At 35.0% G+C, this 15,079-nt stretch overlaps 1 protein-coding gene across 26 annotated transcripts in view; it reads right to left on the reverse strand.

Moving 5' to 3' along the window:
* Window positions 1-15,079, reverse strand: part of COBLL1 (cordon-bleu WH2 repeat protein like 1) — a 213,727-nt gene that overhangs the window by 126,662 nt on the left and 71,986 nt on the right. For 2 of the 26 annotated variants that reach the window (XM_063791284.1, XM_063791286.1), the window contains one exon: window positions 6,647-6,744. The exons of the other annotated variants lie outside the window; for them this stretch is intronic. The gene's annotated coding sequence lies outside the window, so the exon portion shown is untranslated. Of the gene's footprint in view, window positions 1-6,646; window positions 6,745-15,079 lie in introns of those variants that run through there. 26 annotated transcript variants of the gene reach the window in all.

The raw sequence follows: 15,079 nt of genomic DNA on the forward strand, positions 1-15,079 counted from the left end.
CGTACTCGCTGTTCTAAAGCACTGCTCCTGGCATCACCTACATTTAGAGTACATCGTCTTTGCAATCCAAGAACCTTTCTTGTTTTACACAGAAGTCTATTTTAAATTCTTTTAGGATCTTGTCTATATTTAAAGGAAACATGTAAATCCTTTTGTTCAATAATTAGCTATGATGATCTATCACACCCATCTCTGTGTGACAATGAAGTGGAGCAAATCCAAAGACAAGACACAGGTTTCCGGCTGGGTGCAGTGGCTCACACCTGTAATCTCAGCATTTTTGGAGCCCATGGCAGGAGGATCACTTGAAGCCAAGAGCCTGGATGACATAATAATACTTCATCTCTACCAAACAAATTTAAAAAATAGCCTGGCATGCTGGTATGCACCTCTAGTCTCAGCTACTCAGTAGGCTGAGCCGGGAGGATCACTTAAGCCTGGGAGATCAAGGCTGCAGTGAGCCATGATTGTGCCACTGCACTCCAGCCTAGGTGACAAAGCAAGACCCCGTCTGAAATAAATATATGAAAATTTTTTAAAATGTTGTTTTTAAAGACACAGGTTTCCCTCTAGCATGTAGAGTATGGCAGAAAGAGTAAAGACGTAGCCAAGTGACTAGCACAATGCAGGAGTGAAATACCCCAGGGTACCTTGTGCATAGTTTCCAAAGTACATCACCTTATCTGCCAGAAAAATTTTTTGAGGCAAAAACCATTAACATAATTTTGCCATTTTTGATTAGTACATTACCTTCTGCACAGTATGTTCAATTAATTCTTAAAGAATGAATCTACTTAAATATAGTTTCATTAGGTTGATTTTTTGTTGCTATACCTCTCTCAATCTTCCCCTTTTACTACTTTTAAGGAACATAGCAATTATGTAAAGTGGGCCACAGGACACAATAGAACCTCTTTGTATCATTAGACCTTTGAGAATAAGGTTAGCATGAGTAGATGAAGCTTTATTGTAATTTAGTTGTCATATACCCAGAAAGACATAACCTGCTCTGTGTTCTAACTCATGTAATAAAAGGGTCATGTAGGTAATGACAGGATTCTTTAAATTTAATTTAGGTCTCAACTCAAAAGCTGTTATTTCTTAAATGAAATTAGATAGTTCACTTGCTCCTAAATGCCCTTTTAAATTCATGTAAACAAACGGACAGTATTTATCATCCTGCCATACTTTTCATGTATATATAAAAAATCACTATGCTGTGCAAGGGTGGTTCCCAAATACATCTTAGAAGTTGTTCTGACTCATGCTTAGTTATCATTTCAGACCTTTAATAGACATAGGGCCAGCTTTTGTTCACCTTACTCTAAATACATTCTATACATATAGTACACACATACAAATGTGTGAGTATACATACGTGTGTATGTATAGTGTGTATATGGGAGCATGAGAGAGAGAGAATGAGGGAGGGAGGGAGGGAGAGAGAGAGAGCAAGAGCGAGGGAATGTGCTAGTGAGCACCATGAGCACTTATTTTCCTTTGGCTTTCACTAGAGGTCTATTCCAAATTCACTTGCCAAGTAACTTTTCCTGAAGCAACTCTTATTCTCCTATTTTAAGCAGATATGTACTCCAGTAGAAAACATATGACTCCTAAAAATACTTGTGGTGAGGAAAAGTTTAATATTCACTATGATAGCTAGTTACTGAGATGCTAAGTAACATAATTCTCTCTCTCCATTCCCCCTCTACTCATCATCACCAGGTAATTTCCAGGGAAATTTCTTCAACATTTAGTAATATCCTAATAATACTTTCAATTCCAAAACCCTGGTTTCTATTTTTTGTTTTGCTTATAATATCTAAAATAGTTTAAAATGGCAAAATATATTTTTATAAAAGTTGATAGAGGAATAGTTTATTCCTAAGCAGCATCTCTAAGTCAATAAACTTATTCTAGTATCTATAAATTTAAAATAAGTGCTTTAGATAATCGTTGTATAATTTGGCCTTCACTGTTTTTGGTGGGGACATGTGGGCGATACGGCAGGGAGAAAACAAAAATATCTAGCTCACTAAATACATACAGTGTAATCTTCCAGTGACAACATTAATGCATTCCAGAAAGGCACAGGGTAATAAAAAAAGATACACACTTGCAATTAAAAAGGAAAAAAATCTACATACTAATCACCAAGAGTTATTGATACAAATCAAGATTCAGAGTCAGAGATCGTGGTTTGTGTCTGGGTCTGCACAAATTAGTTATTAGGTCATTTGATCTCACTGGAACTTGAATTGCAAAACTGGAATAACACTTCCTGCCTCTCAAGGTTGCTGAGAGGGTTAAATGGGTAAGGTATATTCATTGTCTAGCACAATGGTTCTCAAACTTGGTTGCACAGTGGACCCACCTACATTTAAGAAAATACTGAGGCCTAGGTGTCACTTTCAGAGATTCTGATTTAATTGGCTTGTGAGGATTTTTAAAAATCTCCCCAAGAGATTCTAAAGTGCAGTCAATTTTGAGAACCACCGGTCTCATATAATGCCTAGCACACTATTAAGTATTCAGTTAGACTTAATGATATACCTTCATTGGAACTTTATAAACTCTAATACACACATAAAGGCTTCTACCTAATTCAATCACATTTATGTAAATAAATGTTCAATAAATGTTTATGTAAATAAATGTTCAAAAAATAAATGTTCAATCACATTTATTCACTCAGGATCAGTGAATAAAACATATCTTAAAAGTAGTCCATAAGTTTAGCAATAAGTGTTTCAAATTTGAATCCCTGTTACATTTTTGTTTCCTTTTATCAAAGAGGAAAATTCCTCATGAAAGAAACAAAAATGATCTTTTACTTTATATTTTTTACTGAGATACAATTTACATAAGAAAATGCACAAATAGAAGTGAATAGAATTTTACATATATACACACACACCTCTCTCTGTCTGGGTTTCTTTCTCAAGGAGTCACCAACACAGACCAAGATATGGGATAGGAAAATATAACTACAAAGTAAAAATTAAATATTAGACCAGGCGTGGTGGTTCATGTCTATAGTTTCAGCTACTTGGGAGCCTGAGGTGGTAGGATCACCTGATCCTGGGAGGTCAAGGCTGGAATGAGCCAAGATCATGCCACTGCACTCCAGCCTGGGTGACAGTGAGACTCTGACTCAAATAATAATAATAATAATAATAATAATAATAATAATAAAATATTAAATTTCTTATATATGTCCCATAAATAAGAAATTTCAGTTTGTCTCTGGGTTTTCCTAAATATCTTACAGGGGATGTTTACTTTTTGAACAGTTAAGAAAGTCAAACTTTCTTTACAAGAAAAGGGAACAAGATGAGAAAAACATCTTGGGGAAAAATATGAGAAAAACCTTCAGCAGAAATAGCTATATCAAAGGAGGAGATATAAAATTAATGTAAACAAATGAGCGATTTGAGAAAACAGACTTAAAAGAAATATCTACAATGAGTCACAAGACAGTCAACAACATGTACTGGGCACCCACTGTGTACTTAGTGCTATATAAAGAAATGGTGAGCAGATTAAAGAAATACCATATGAGGCCCTCAGATACCAATAACTTAAAAATGAAATAAGTCCAACTAAACAATGGCAAAGATGTCCTAAATGCACTCTAGGAAAAAACTCTACATTAACTGAATGCTTATCTAGTTGCAGAAACTATGCCAAATGTTTTATATATATAATCCCCTAACAAATACTACCCTTTTTTGAATAGAACCCTAAAATAATTCATAAACATTTATAGAAATGACCAAATAACTTCTCTCAATAACAAACCCAAACCACAAAACCATGTCCCAATGCTCACTTATGATTCCAGTTATTCTTGCACAGCTTTCTGCCCATACAAGTGTCAGCAGCAACTGGACTTAACATCATCTACTGAAAGCTTCCTTCGCACTTGTGTTTGTTGCCTTGCAAGCAACATATATGGGAGAATCACTGTGGTTTAGAAAAATTAATCCAAAAAAGGTCATAAAAATGTGACTGACACTACAATTAAATTTTTTTTTAATGATTAACAAAAATATGAGAAGAGAGAACTATGTGAAACTCTGACCTCTTTTTTCTTTGGCACATAGAAATTAAGTATAAAAGGCCTTATTACAAATATATATTTCTACTTTAAAAAGGTTAAATTATTATTCAAAAAATTTGAAGAAAAAGTTACTCATTAAAAACAAAATTATCTGTGGATTTTTTAAAATTTTACTATACTTGCTCTCTGAAGCAATAAATGTAGAAAAAAAAGTTCTCCACCAAAGGAAGTTAAAAAGTTTTAGTTGATTTTTTAAAAAAAATTTCAAACACACACTCACTTAGAAACCTAGCATTTAAAACATTAAATGTAAGAGTTATAATTATTAAAATATATGCACATACACATATTAAAGAGTGGGAATGCATGTCAGCCAAGCAAGCCCACTGGTAGATCAGCCAACCAAACAATAAAACCAAAAGTTGCTTTCAAGTCACAATGTGAATAACCGACTCTCAAATATGAACTTGGGTAAATATTAAACATCGTTGAGTTATCAGACTCTGTTAAAATTTTAAATTCATGTTGGGGTAAACCTATCATTCACCACATACTGATAAAGAAAACTCCCTGAAATAAATTTGCCAAAATAATTTTCCTAGTTACAGGTTTTGACAAATACTAGCTCAAAGAACTATTTGGACATAGAATCTCAAACAGAGTTTAGAAATACTAAAATCAAAAGTAGCACATTATTCAAAAATTACCTTAAATTGGATCTAAATTTAAAACATAAACTTAAAAAATTTATAGATAAAAACATAAGAAAAAAATCTTTGGGAACAAAAGTTAGGCCATAGGATTAGCTATGACATCAAAGGCACAATCCATAGATTTAGTATACATATATGTATATAAAAAAATTTGACTTCATCAAAAATTAAAAACCTTTGTTCTGTGAAAGACCCTATTAAGGGGATGAAAACGCAAGCCACAGACTGGGAGAAAATATTTGCAAGTCACATATTCAGCAAAAAGACATACCTAGCATATACAAAGAACTCTCTAAACTCCATAGCAAGAAACAATCCAGTCATGAGATGGAAAAAGGTGTAAACTCGTTACCAAAGAGGGTACACGAATGGCAAATAGACACACAAAAATATGTTTAACAACATTATCTATTAGGAAAATGCAAATTAAAGCTATGATGAGCTACCACTACACACCTAAATTTTAAAATACTGGTAATACCAAGTACAGACAAGAAAGTGGAGAAACTGGCTCTCTCATATGTGGCTTGTATAATGTGAATGCAAAACGGTGAAGGCCACTCTGGGAACCAATTTGGCAGTGCCATATAGAACTAAACATACACATAATGTATGACCCAGTAATCTACTCCTAGGTATTTGCACAAGAGTAGTGAAAACTTATATTCACAGAAACCTCTACATGAATGTTTCTGGCTGCTTTCTTCATAAAGACCCAAACTGGAAACAACCCAAATGTGCTCCCATGGGAGAAACAATAAAAAACTATGATGCATCCATACAACAGAAAACTACTCAGCAATAAAAATCAGCAAAGTTTTGATACATTCAACTCAGATGGATCTCAAGAGTACTATGCTGACTGAAAAAAGACAGTCTCAAGGAGTTACATACTGTATGGTTCTGCTTACGTAAGAGTCTCAAAGGGACAAACTTCAGGTCACAGAAAACAGATCAATGGCAGCCAGATTTGGAGGCATGATGAGACTATTAAGGGTTAACATGAGGGAGTTTCTTTGTGGTGGTGAAGAGTTCTGTACTCTGATAAAGAATGGTGCAGTTACATAAATCTACACATGTGGCAAAGTTTCATAGAACTATAAACCTAAATCAACAAACATAATGATTATAGAATGCATGTAAAAAGCTGATGAAATCAGAATAAGGTCTGTACCTGTGTTAATAGCATTAGTATCGATGTCACTTCCTTGGTTTTGACAACATACTACCATTATATATGATATTATTATTGGGGGAAAGCTAGGAGAAGGGCACAGAGAAACTTTCTGCACTATTTCTGTAACTTCTTTCAAAGCAAACTAGTAAAAAAATAAAAGTTACAATAAAAATATATCTAAGGTAGTGATTCTCAAAATTTGGTAGATATTAGAATCACCTATGGAACTTGTTTATAATACATGTTGGCTTCAGTTCGTACCTATTTAAAGTAAACCTGTATACAGGGTCCAGGCAATATATGCTGATAATCTAGCACATTACAGTTTGAAACCACCGAACTAAAATAAAGGCAAAGATATTGGAAAAAATGATGATCCCCATCAATAACTGTTGTTCTATTTAATGGCTAATTACTAAAGAAGTCCTACCCACAAAAGACCTCATTCACAGATTATATAACTGAGTCAAGAAGCTGTCACAGATACAGCAAAAGACATGCAATGATGTTATGGATCTATTTAATAATGCAAATACTGGCCAGGCACGGTGGCTCATGCCTGTAATCCCAGCACTTTGGGAGGCCAAGGCGGGTGGATCGCCTGAGGTCGGGAGTTCGAAACCAGCCTGACCTACATGGAGAAACCCTGTCTCTACTAAAAATACAAAATTAGCTGGGCATGGCGGCACATACCTGAAATACTAGCTACTCGGGAGGCTGAGGCAGGAGAATCACTTGAAGCTGGGAGGCAGAGGTTGCAGTGAGCCAAGCTCGCATCATTGCACTCGAGCCTGAGTAACAAAAGCGAAAGAGCCAAGCTCGCATCATTGCACTCGAGCCTGGGTAACAAGAGTGAAACTCCATCTCAAAAAAAAAAAAAAATGCAAATACTGTTAGTCATAACACATCTGATAATACAGAAGTGAAAACACTGACATAAGAAAAAAAACCCATGCTATGAAAACAAAGGTGTGTAGAGAAAATATATCCTCAATAAGACACAGGCGTCACATATTTAAAATGTCTATTATAGGCCTTTATCTATGCTTTTATATGAAATAATTACTGTTGGCAAATCATAAACAAAAATAAGCATCGAGGCACTTGATTTAAAAGTTTCCTTTGTTTGATATAATTCATGAAAAGATCAACCTAAATATTACTCCATATACAACACAGTAAGAGTTAAAACCCAAGAAGTTTCCAGATCTTCACTCAAATTCTCTCCTAACAGGATGTCCACAGGAACATACAGGTATACAATTTTCACATTTATATTAGGCAGCTCTATGCCAAGTACCTACCAGGCCCTTTTCACCTTTTCTCAGCAAAGAATGAATCACAGTTTTTCCACTGTCTCCCTGCCATCTCATAAGAGAAGTAGCAATGCAACTAGAGAATAAATCAAGTCTTAGATCATCATTTCTGAAAGGCTGCTAATCTCTAACTTAAACAGTTCCTATAACCTCTGAAATGCTAGCTCATTTGATCTTCACTCTGTGGAAAAATAAGTTCTTTTGGATGAAAAATTATGGTCATTGTGTGATTATGCTCAAATAGTTCAGCTGATTAATACTAGCCTCAAGTGAATCCATAATTATAGGCTTAATGCTTCCTTATAGGGCTATTTAACCTGACCATGCTCTTTGGCCACAGGTGACAGTGCCAACCACTGAGCTAGAAAAAAAGTGAGCATCACTGGGCAAAATAAAAGTCAACTGAGCATGTGTGTTTGAAGGAGAACAAGTCTATGACAACTCAAAGTACTTTCAATGTAAGTTTGGCCAGTAGTAGCATCTACTGTACCACAGATGAAATAATCCAATATACAGTGTCCTGAACTAACCAGGAGAGGTAGTGGGGAACTAGAAAAGAGTGCTGGATTACAAGACAGTATACTTCAGTTCTAGTATCAATCCAACATATACTGAGCTGTGTCTCAGCTGTCTCATTTAATCAATATATCAAATGTATAGTGTATTATACGCGAACAAACTAGCTAGCCTGGTAAAAGCATCTGATCATCTTAAATCACTTGCATTATTAAAAACAGCATACGGTAAGGGTGAACAAACTATGGCCTACAGGCCAAGTTAAGCCTATCATCCTTTTTTTTTTTTTTTTGAGACGCAGTCTTGCTCTGTCACCCAGGCTGGAGTGCAGTGGTGCGATCTCGACTCACTGCAAGCTCCGCCTCCAGGGTTCAGGCCATTCTCCTGCCTCAGCCTCCCGAGTAGCTGGGACTACAGGCGCCTGCCACCACGCCCGGCTAATTTTTTGTATTTTTAGTAGAGACGGGGTTTCACCGTATTAGCCAGGATGGTCTTGATCTCTTGACCTTGTGCTCCGCCTGCCTCGGCCTCCCAAAGTGCCAGGACTACAGGCTAGAGCCACTGCGCCTGCCCGCCTATCATCCTTTTTTTTAAAAAATAAAGGTTTGCTGGAACATGAACATGCTCATTTGTTTACATATAATCTATGAGTGCTTTCACACAATAACAGAGTTGAGTAGTTGTGACAGAGACCTTAGAGCCTGCAAAGTCTAAAATGTTTACTGTCTCGCCATTTATAGGAAAAGCTCACTGATTCCTGGCATAAAGGGTCACATTTCCAATAAAGTCACTGTACAATTTTAAAATCCTTAGTTTTATGCAAAAATATACTTCGTATGTATCAGGTTTGAAAAAAATGTCTTTTTTCTATTTTTTTGTTTGAGAAAAAAATGTAAAAAATTTGTCAACACACACTATAGGTATGGTTGGGAAAAGAAGCACTCTCATACCTTGCTGGTGGGAGACCAAAATGGAGGAATTTTCCCTATAGAGAAATATTTAGCAATAACTAACACAATCAAATACGTAGTTACCCTTTGGCCCAATAATCCTGCTACCAGGAAGTTATCCCAAAGACATACCAGCTTATGGCTTATGCGAAAGGTTAGTTCTTGCAGCATTCTTGAAAACAAAAGACTAGAAACAAACCAAATATCCAGGAAGTATAGACTATATCAAATTATGGTACATCCACTTGATAAAGTATTATGCAATCATGAAAAGGAATGAAAAAGATCGCACTCATTCGTGACTGGAATATATTATCAAATGACATAAAGAAAATAAGTGCTTTTAGTATACTATCTTTCGATAAAAAGTAGATGGGGTTCTATATGGAATATAATAGAAACAATGTCAAGATAAAAATAAAAATGATTATGTGGGAGAAAAGGAATAGGGATGAAAGTTAGATCTCTACAAATGTATCTTAAAATTTTGCCTTTAAAGATTAAATGTTTTTAAATAACAGCTTTTCTTTTTCTTTATGTTTGAGACAGGGTCTCGCTCTATCATCCAGGCTGGAGTGCAGGGGCGTTAACTGTGGCTTACTGCAGCCACGACCTATTGGCTCAAGAGATCCTCCTGCCTCAGCCTCCAGAGTAGCTGAGACTACAGGCATGTGCCACCACATCTGGCTAATGTTTTTATTTGTTTAGTAGAGACAGGGTCTCACTATGTTTATCAGAGTGGTCTTGAACTGTTGGCCTCAAACAACCCTCCTGCCTTGGCCTCTCAAAGTGTTGGGATTACCAGGCGTGAGCCACCACACCCAGCTAGCTTTTTTTATATGCTTCTAGTATGATATATTCTAAAGACAAAAACACTAAAAATTTTAAAACTGTAACCAGTTGTCTTACTATTAGTAGTAATTTTAACAAATATTATTTTGAAACTATAGTATTCATATAATTGTTAAATAAATATCTAAATGTATACTGCTAGGAGTCAATATTTTCTGAATAAGAGATAAACATAAAACTGGAGTTAAATAAAAATGCTGTAACTTTAGATTTGATTGAATATATTAGTATGAACATGATTTTCTTCTTTCAAAAATGCATATTATCCAGCTGTCCACTTGAACGTCATCACCCAGTAGCAAAGAGCATGTAGTTATGGTCTGAAAATATATTTCCCACCAAAGGAATCAGGGTTCCTTGAAAAAATGACTGAGTCCAGGTGTGGGCCAAAAAAGCATATGAGACTTTTTGGGCAAACAGAATGTTCTAGGATCAGAGCGGTTATCACAGACTATGTAGGTCATGGCAAAATGACTCAGCAGGCAATTGGAAGGGCCTCTTTCTGGCCCAAGATGGGATAATTTTAACACTAAAAGAATGACTACATTGTATTGAAACATAACATTTATTTTAAAAATCCATGAGTTATTAATAATAAAAACTAAATAGTCATTATGAAGGCTGCTAAGGTAGGACATCTCTTAGTACCCTGAAAATTTGGGGAAAGGGTCAATCAAGCATTTATACTGCCTGAAATACAGTTCATATAGAAATATAACATTTGACGAACAAGGGTTTCCTTTAAAGAATTCTAGCTAATAAAATACAGAAGGAATAAAATAATTAGAAAATTATTGGTTTCAATATTTGCTCAAAAAACAGTATTAAGCAACCATTCATCAGTGAACTCTAAGCCATGAGGTGAGAATTTAACTGGGAACATAATAAATGGATCAGATGGACACCACCTGAATCCACTTTTCAAATTTAGCATCACTAAATACTGGACAGACATCACGTGCTTCATGACACATTGCAATGGAATGCACACAGTACCACATATGAAGTACTCTTATCTAATACATTTAATATGACTCTAACCAAAAAATTAAGTAGATCAAAAAACAATATAAACACAACCACAAGAATGTAGTTAGCAAGATCCTGAATTTGCAACAGTCTGCAAGATCAATAATCCAATTTAACTAACGAATCAAAATGTAGGAACAAAGAGAAGGGAGTGGGAAAGAACCCATATAGAATGAGAGACTTAAGTGATATAACCACCAAATGTTAGATACGCTAATGCCATAAAAGGTATTTTTTTAAATTTCCTTATCTGTTACGATATATAACAAAATATGAGTAAAATGGCTATGTGTGGATTTTCTTGAGACGAATAAAAGGGAAAAAGTGGAGATAGCTAAAGCAAAATTGGCAAAGGGTTTGTGACATTTAAAGCTCGGTGAAAAGTGAGTAATGAATACTCTCACCTTTTGTGTTTGAAAATTACTAATGTTTTTACAAAAAAAAAATCTTATGCTCTATGGTATATATGAACAAAACAATAATTGAAACACACAGAAACAAAAGAAATTACTAAAGCTAATCAAAAATACATTTAGGAATATTGACCTCCTAAATGAAGGTCACTTTTGCCTTTTCATCTGTAAAATGAAGGGCTATCTGGAAGATCTCTGAAGTTCTTTTCATTCTAATATTTCTTATTTGTGCTTTAAATAAGCCAAGATCATAATTTTTTTCTTTCTAAGATCTCTGCTCTAACCCTAACCAACCTCCAGCCTCAGGCACCCATTACAGTGTTTTCTGTCTCTCTATATTTGCTTTTTTTGGAGATTTCCTATAAAAGGAATCATGCAGTATGTGTTCTCCTGAATGGCTTCTTCCACTGAAGCAGCTCTTGAGGTTCACCCGTGTTGTAGCATATATCCATACTTAGTTACTTTTTATTCCCTAATAGAATGCCATTGTATAAATAGACATTTTATTTACCCATTCACCAATTAATGTATGTTTGAGTTGCTTCCACTATTTGGCTATTATGAATAATGCTGCTATGAACACTCACATACAAATCTTTGCATATACCCTTTTTTGTATGTGATATGGTTTGGTTCCCTGTCCCCGTTCCAATCTCATGTTGAATTTGTAATCCCCAATGTTGGAGATGGAGCCAGATGGGAGGTGATTGAATCATGGGGGTGGATTTCCCCTTAGTGCCATTCTTGCAATAGTGAGTTCTTGTGAGATCTGGTCATTTAAAAGTGTGTGGCACCTCTTCCCTTTTGCTCTTCCTCCTGCTCCAGCAATGTGAAGTGCTGGCTCCCCCTTGCCTTCTGCCATGATTATAAGTTTCCTGAGGCTTCCCTAGAATCTGAGCGGATGCCAGAATCATTCTTCCTCTACAGCCTACAGAACCATGAGCCAATTAAACCTCTTTTCTTTATAAATTACCCAGTCTCAGGTATTTCTTTATAGCAGTGCGAGAACGAATACAGTATGTCACTCTTAAGACTTCACAGCATAGATATACAGCATGTTCCTAGTACTCTCTGACTACTCCTGCTTTCCTCCATGCACATGGAAATAGTTTAAAGCCACTGGCATTTAAAATTATAAGTTACTCGTGAAAGACCAGCAGATATTCAAGAACCATAAGCCACACCTATATTACACAAAACACAGCCTTGGACATAAAATTAATTATCCAAGAAATATTTTGATTATGATTAAAACAGTATAATAACCATAAGCCTCTACTTTTCCATTGAGCCATTCTTCCTTCAATTATAGATCAATGGTTTGGTATAAATGTTGAGTATATCATAAGGATAATGAATAAATAAACTAACATGTCTAATAAAGATGTAGTGGGTACAATGAAGACAGCATAACTGTGCTTAACTTATGTACTGGTTTCACTATGGAAACACAGAGAGGGATGGAATTCTACTCCAAGTGTTGCTTATGCAACAATGGGCAGTTCAAACGTGTACTTTTAAATTCAAACACAAAACTGCATGAATGCTTTTTAATTTTTTTCTCACATATTTAAATAAGTTCATTTTTTGGAAAAATCACTAGAGTTTTAAAACATATAGTTAGAAGAGATACTACCATTATCTTATGGAAAATAGTTTAGGATTAATGATTTAGAAAAATTATCAAAAAAGGAGGCAAATATAACAAAATTCTCTAATATTTCTAGTCAGCAGGTTATAAAAAGGTCAGGTAAAGTGGGAAATCAAAAGTTCATATAACCTCAAACATTCTAACTTAAGATGCACAGATGTAAATTCATTCACTGCTCTTTGATGTAGAGTGAAAGCTTTATTTTTGCAAATGTACCCACTGATGGGATTTTCATCCTGTCCTTCTTGCACACATAGCATACAAAGGCTTGCCTTTGATGTTCTTTTCTACGTAGATCAAATATTTCAACACATCTGCAAAATAATTTACATGTAAATTCATTTATTTCATATTTTTATTTCATTATTTTAGTGTCCCATTCAATTATAATTTAATAGCATAATTTTTTGGTTAGGGTAGGTAGCTCACCAAAGATTATTTCTTAAGTACTTAATTTTGCTTTTATGAAAACAGCTCTTCCTGTTTTTACATTGTATGTATATAATATTTTTAAAATTACATTATTAAAATAAGCAATTGTAAAAACAGGCCTTAACAGGTTAAGTAATAGTAAAACAAAATTTTGAAGAAATATAACTGGCATGAGAAGGTGAACTAGAAATTACCCTACTGGTCCTAGCCCCAAACGGTGCAAAGAACAGACTTTCAGCATGTATTACTGAGGGACTGGAAATCTTATTTGAACAAGTTTGTTGACTGAAGTTTAAGAACTTCTACAGGTCACTAGATGCAGGATTGCTGGAGAACTTTGATCCATACACTGACAAACCTTTAAGAAATCATGACCTGAAACTTGATTTTTTTTTAGTTTATCCAAACATGTGCAGGCCAAGCAAAAGCAACCACCTGCTACTCCTTAATTTATTACACAATTTGTAAGAAAGGCAGTAGAAAACGAGAATACTGTGGATAGATCACATGCACCAGAAATAATACAAATGATTCTCTCAATAAAATAATAATCTAAGCCAAGCTTGTCCAACCTGTGGCCTGCGGGCCACATGCAGCCCAGGATGGTTTTGAATGTGGCCCAACACAAATTCGTAAACTTTCTTAAAACATTATGAGATTTTTTTTTTTTAGCATATCAGCTACTGTTAGTATATTTTTATGTGTGGCCCAAGACAATTCTTTTTCTTCCAATGTGGCCCACGAAAGCCAAAAGATTGGACACCTTTGAATTAAGATATAAATACAGAAGCATAGCTTTCCAGAAACCATTTTTATTCATCTATAGAAATAATCCCTCTTATCTGGGGAAGAAATGATCCAGAACCATCTTATGTCTATTAGTTAAATGCCTCCTATCATATATTCCTTAGTATATCACTTGATAAAAAGAAATTTTAAAAATCTACTGTAAATCTTATTAGTGTCATCAGAATTGAAAAATCACAATTAAATTTAAAGATAAGTAATATGTATTGACAAACGATATTTCTAAAAATCTCCGTGAAAGCACTGGCCTTCCTATTTCCTTAACTATTTTTAGGTATATTTGTATTGCAAGCACACGATGGCACACTAAGCAAAGAAATCTGTTTACACACTAAATGTTTCCATACAAGCAACAATATGCAAATGGCTTATTGTAAATGTTCACAATTCTTAGTGATTCATTCAGATTAGCAAGTTCATATTAGTGAATGGAAGCTGACTGAGTCCAGGCACCTTAACTCTCTGGTTTAATGCTGTGTCTTGAAGCATCTAGAATATTTATTGGAACAAAGAAGATGCTCAATAAAACATGGTTGAATGATTTCTCTTTCAGATACACACATACTCTACCATGTGTTCAAACATTTTCTTAATTTTGAAAAAAAAATCTCATTTCTTAAAAGCATGCGGGGTTAGAATTTTTAATGTGTTTAGTGTGAAATAACAGTTCCTTTCAGCATTTGACCCTGATTCATAGAAAACACGAACCTGCACAAAGAATAAATTATCCTCAGCCATTCAACAATCAGGCTGTCTTCTAGCAATGTATAAAAATAACCAAGCTGTAGGGTTGCTAAACATCTATATTCCATGAAAATCATTTTCTTCTTCCCATCTATTGTAGAGACATTTGCCTTTTACTTTCAGACTGGTGGTTTGGCAACTCTACCAAATACATCATTTTATATATATTCTCCCCAGTCATCAGTAAATAAGAATATATTTTATATTCCTGTTTGTGTAAAAGGTCAAATTACAGATTAATTAAAATGAGCTCATTTAAGAGTAATTGGGACGGATGCGGTGGCTCACGCCTGTAACCCCAGCACTTTGGGCGGCCAAGGGAGACAGATCACTTGAGCTCAGGAGTTCGAGACCAGCCTGGGCAACATAGTTAGATCCTGTCTCAATTTTAAAAAGAGTAATTGCACAGAGTTAAA

This window comes from Pan troglodytes, chromosome 13, assembly GCF_028858775.2.
Source record: "Pan troglodytes isolate AG18354 chromosome 13, NHGRI_mPanTro3-v2.0_pri, whole genome shotgun sequence".
Taxonomy (NCBI): Eukaryota; Metazoa; Chordata; class Mammalia; order Primates; family Hominidae; genus Pan; species Pan troglodytes.